This window comes from Myxocyprinus asiaticus, chromosome 10 (genome assembly GCF_019703515.2).
Source record: "Myxocyprinus asiaticus isolate MX2 ecotype Aquarium Trade chromosome 10, UBuf_Myxa_2, whole genome shotgun sequence".
In the NCBI taxonomy this organism is placed as follows: domain Eukaryota; kingdom Metazoa; phylum Chordata; class Actinopteri; order Cypriniformes; family Catostomidae; genus Myxocyprinus; species Myxocyprinus asiaticus.
Window position 1 is genome coordinate 5,277,764 of NC_059353.1, and position 6,173 is coordinate 5,283,936.

Below are 6,173 nucleotides of genomic sequence, written 5' to 3' on the forward strand. Positions count from 1 at the left end.
CTCTGTACCTGTAACTAGTTTGGTCGGTGAAGGTGTGAAAGCGTTTTTTTAAATCCGAAATGGGAACTAGAGGATTTGTTTTGGTTTTCGTTTTCCTTTCGATGCGTTGAGTTCATCGTTTGCTTTTTAAACTTGTTTGACAAATGCTTTATTCTTTATATGTAAATACTTTAGTTTTTCTTCACATATTTTGCAAGAATGCTTAATTATAGTTCACTTTGCTCACTCATTTCTCTTCAGGCAAGCAGGGAAACTGATGATACATCATTTTTCATTGTTTTATAATGTTGTAATCAGCTATTAAGAGGTTTATGGTTTAATGTTAGAGCTCACTTGAGCTCTGTCAAGGGTTTCTCATGCCACCAGAGAATGCAGCAGCACCTTTCAGAAGGATGCGGCAGAGATATCACTGGAATTAGCCACACTTCTTTTTCTTTTTTTAAGTAATATTTTTAATGGAACACATAACTATAATTACAGATAACATTACAGCAGAAAAAAGTTCCAGTTTGTGTTTAATCTCCCCAAAACACGGAGGGTAGACATAACCATGAACAATCTTACCCATCCTGTATGCCAAGCGGGGTTGGGAGGGTTACATTTAAAAAGTATTCCGCTACAGGTTACAGAATACATGCTGTAAAATGTCATTTGTAACATATTCATTTAGATTACTCAAGGTCAGTATCATAATCTAAATACTTTGGATTACTTCTTCAGCACTGGCTGATTTTTTTTAGTTATTTATTTTGACTATAAACAAGTAAATAAATCAAGAAAATAAACTTCACTGTAAAGATACATTTTCTGAAAAAAAAAAAAAAAAAGCCTAAATATGTTTTGCTACTCAAGTAAATGTATCTTGTTATAAGACATTTTAAGATAGTTTTACAGGAAAACAATATTTAAATTCTCTTTAAGGATAACATTTCTGCAGTACATCTTTGCCCTAATCAAAGGTCTTATTAAAGAAAAAGGTTCTGCTCTAATGTGAATTTTCTTTATAGAATTCATTTTAAAATATAATCGTGCCTGGTAACAGATGCATGGAAAGGCAAGACATAGCATTTTATCTTAGCATAAAGCTAAATGTTCACAGGACAATTTACACAAGGTGTACTATTTTTGCTGCTCCAAACTTCAAAACCCCACAGAGTGTACACAACCACATCCTTTTCTGATCATAGAATGAGGCAGAAAATATATTATTTGTAGCTTTCTATACAATGTTAAAAGCAACTTTGGTTAGCTTTTCTTGCAAAAATAGCCAAATCGCATAAAAAACATTGACAAGGCATGTAATTGCGAATTTATTGGATTTATGTTTCATGTCAAAGCGTTTTGAACTGTTATTTGTTAAACTGTAGAAACACGATGTAGCTACTCTATAAGAGGAAAAGTTCCTAAATGACATCATAATTCACTCACAACAGAGTGAACGTGCTTGTATGAATGAAACAAATAATAAGACAATTTTTCACCAGTGTTCGAAAGCTCTTCGGATCGCATTATTTATATGGATAAATGTTTTCAAACTGAATAGACTAAATATTAAATGAAAAAAATGACAATAATATGCAAAGTAATCTCTTCAGTAATCAAAATACTTTTTGAATGTAACTGTATTCTAATTACCAATGATTTAAATTGTAACTGTAGTGGAATACAGTTACTTATATTTTGTATTTTAAATATGTAATCCCGTTACATGTATTCCATTACTCTCCAACCCTGATCCCAGGACAGCAAGGACACTAAAAATAGCAATTAAGGGACAAGGCTCTAAAAAAATAAAGCACTCGATACATAGTTAAATTTTGGGGACAGCTTTGAAGACAAGAGAGCATCTATTACAAGTATCATCTTTACCTAGAAAGAGCTTAGAACTTAATTTAGTTTCATCTTTGTAACAGTAAAGTTAATGAAAAACCTTGAATTTAATTAGATCGTACTTTAAAAACTAACTAAAACTTGTCTACAGCTGATCAAAGCTTAGTTAAGGAATGAAGATGGCAAGTTACCTAACTGTCCCCTACACAATTCATGTTATGTTTCATTTTTAAATGTAGAGTGACAACAAATTACAGACATTTATATTAAATGCTCTCTCCCAATCAGAAAAGTCCTTGGTAATAATTTATTTATTTTTTTAATAGCTACAGGCAGCATGTGATAATAATTTATGATTAAAATCTGCACTAAACTTCTGACTTTAAAATGTATTAATAACAATAATTTATGCTCTTGTTTATAAGATTATGTTATAATTCAGTGCAGTTCAGTTATAAATGCTACAGTTTTAAATTAGACCTAGACATTATAAACTATACCGATAGATCTGACTCTAAATTCTAATTGGGTACACTGCGTTCAAATGTGAGCGTACATTCAGTATTAATGCATCAAGTTGCTACATTGCTTGGCAACCGCAAACATATACCATTAGGACAGTGAACTACACTCACTGGCCACTTTATTAGGAACACCTGTACATTTACTTATTCATGTGATTATCCAATCAGCCAATCATGTGGCAGCAGTGTAATGCATAAAATCAAGCGGATATGGGTCAGGAGCTTTAGTTAATTTTCCCACCAACCATCAAAATGGAGAAAAAATTTCATCTCAGTGATTTAGACAGCGGCATGATTGTTGGTGCCAGATGGGCTGGTTTGAGTATTTCTGTAACTGCTGATCTCCTGGGATTTTCACACACAACAGTCTAGAATTTATGCAGAATGGTGCCAAAAACAAAAAACATCCAGCAAGCGGCAGTTCTGTGGACGGAAACGCCTTGTTGATAAGAGAGGTCTACAGAGAATGGCCAGACTGGTTTGAACTGACAAAGTCTACGGTAATTTAGGTAACCGCTCTGTACAATTGTAGTGAGCAGAATATCATCTCAGAATGCACAACACATCAAACCATGAGGCAGATGGGCTACAACAGCAGAAGACCACGTCGGGCACTTTATTAGAACCATAGTGTTCCTAAAAAAGTGTTTAGTGAGTGTATATTATTTGATGTAAGAATTGTTCATTCTGATCAGTAAATTAATATTTACTATTTATTCCACATATGATGTATGATTTATAACAGCAGGTGTCTTTTATCATTCTTTGTTCAGGAGGGGACAGCCAAGAACGCTCATTGTCCTGAGAGGAGACCTGCAGTGTTGGCTTACATGGAAAAAAAACTTGAACATGTTGATTTGTTCTGCTAGTCTTTTTGGCATCACTGTCTTGCCTATAGTATTAAAAAGGCATGATATTGTCAATAGATTTTCATTAACTTGGACAACTTACAGAGTATGTACCTATGGCTCCCTGATTCATAGTGCACCAAGGGAGTTGAACAGCACAGAATGAGGAAATTAACTTAGGAAATTAGACTGTCTGGGGGGCAAATTCAGCAGATTGTTTTGTTATTCACCAGAGAGCATGGGCGGCAAAAATGGGTGGAAGTTGTTACAAAATGGGCTCACCAAGATCATATAGAAAAAAAAAACTCACTTTGTATTGTCCTACATGTCTAGAAGGAGACTAAAGTCTGAGAACTTTGTCGGTTACAGTGGTGTTGCTTTTATAAATGCTTAAAGATAAACACGATTGCATTGTGATAACAGCCCCGAAACATTCTGCACTCTGATCTAAGACTCTGACTATTCTCTGCATTGTTTCCACTGTGTCAGCTCCTTCAGAGAGTGACCAGAGAGCAGCGTTTTCCTTCAACCTTCAATTCAAACTTGGGCCATTACAGCCAGACTACAAAAGCACTTTCCTTGCACTCAGGGGTTCGAACCAGTGAGTTGGGGATATTTCCAATCACTCCGCTGTCAGTCTGAGTGTCAGGTAAACACTTGCTGGCAGACAGAGCCTTTAGAATGTCCCACATCTACGGCTCGCACTCTCCTGCCTTGCCATGCACTGCCTTATCCACAATCTAACACACAAAGACACCCACACGCATATGGAAAGGCAAAAATGCTTGTTGTTCAATGGTGCACTTATCTAATCTCATATCTTTAGATTGAGGTACTAGTACACAATAAGTTAATTGCTTTGAGATTTTATCTTGTGTGTGAGTGGATGTGTTTTCGGGCACAGTGACAAATGGTCTTGCAAACAAGTAACACAGTCTTGTGTGATCAAGTAAAGCTGAAACATGATCATGGAATTATACTGGAGTTATTAATGGTTTTGCCCCAAATGACCCACATGCAAATGATACAAAAAATAAATAAAAAAAATTAGGAGTTATAACACAACTGTTTTTGCTTTATGATACAGATTTTACATCGGACATAAAGTGGCGACCCAACACAGTACCAAACTGAAACCTGTTTTGAATGTATAAGCCTCTAAATACGAGCCTGTTAGTGTTCTTCTTCTCATTCTGGCTGGGAGTCTATGGCAGCCCATAGAACCGTACATTGGAAAGTTGTGAAATCTGGCTCACTCATTGCTGCGGGTCTGATCATCAATCTTCCCAACTTTGGGGTTCCCAACTCAAACCCTATAGCACCACCATCAGTTAAAAATGTTACTGTTTAACAGTTAATAACTTTTGAACCATATGACCTACAAGCTACATACTCTGATTCGTCTCCTAGTGACCTTTTCAGCGGATCCAACCACTCCAAACTCCACCCAAGATTTGGCAGCCATTTAAAATTTTTACAAAAACGTACTTTTGTGAACTCATCCCACAGCTTTCATTGGGTCTTCCCAAGACTTGTGTCTGATCATCCTGAGACATTGTTGGCCAAAAGTTTTTAAAAGCTTTTTCATAGACCAAACCGTTCCCTTATTACACATCAACAAATTCAGCTGAGAGGCTGTATCTTGGCAACACTTTGTCCTATTGAAATGAAACTTAGTATGCTTCATTGGGACCATGATCTGAGGGGACATGCCAAGCTTGGTTACAGAGCCACCCATGTAAAAAAGTAACTTTTAACGTAATTACTTGAGTAGTTTTTTGGCAAACTACTTATATACTTTTACTTGAGTCATAATATTTCTCAGTACTTCTACTTGTACTCAAGTGAATTATTCCTTCAGTAGCAGTACTTTTACTTAAGTAAAAAAAAAAAAAATGTACTCTTTCCACCACTGCTACTACCCTCACAAATCATTCCTTCATAGGTGACGCAAAGTTTACTCGGAATTGTTGTCCGGTGATGGAACACAAGGACAATTGCGTTTCAGTCTGTTCATGGAGCAGCGATTTCTCACATGCGCAGTAAGGGGATTTAAGCGTTTTCATACGTTTTAGTGTGGATGAGCAACTTTTGGAAAACGCTTGAAAACGGTAGTGTGGACGGAGACCATTTCGAAAACGAAAACGCAGTTTTCATATGTATCTGGATTTATGTGGACGTAGCCTTAGACAAAGGTTTTTTAAATTTTTTTCATTCAAAACTTGCATGAACAACAGCAGTATCTTGGCAACTATTTTGTGTACTGACTCTCAGCTTTAGCACCTGTCAAGCTTGTGGCAGTGTGGCATAATGGTATGTGCTAGCTTGTATCGAGTGACAGATGAATTTGCACCAAAATCCATCGACAAATAATATGATTTTGAACCCTGGAAATAAGAAACAAAAGATATAGAAAGCTTTTTATTTTGCTATCCTTACAAGGCACAATCATGTGGTTAGTTGCAATATATTATTTATATTTATGTAACAACTTCACAGCAGAAGGGAAGGAGAACACAGGGAAATGGGTTTTCCAGGCTCAGGTAAGACTTTTAATCGGCCACTTCAGTGCTTTACAACTTCACAAACTCATCAGCTTCACAGGCACGTAGTTACTTAAACACATCAGCTTCACAAATACAACAGAACGAACGTAACAGCTTCAGGAGCACCGTGGCCTTCCTTGTGCCAAGCTCTCTCTCTCCTCTGCTGGTGGTGTGGCTGCTTATATGCCGCTCTCCCCATGCTCACTGGAATTAGAGACATGTGTTACACATAATCTAGCTCAGTTGCAAGCGCCCTTACTGCTTTCTCTCTCTCCGGACGGATGCTTGACCACACCCCCGCTGCCACAATTTAGCATTGTTTTTCCCTGCTGTCTGTGACCCTCTAGACCAGTGGTTCCCAACCCTGTTCCTGAAGGCCCCCCAACACTACATATTTTGGATATCTCCCTAATAAAACACAACTG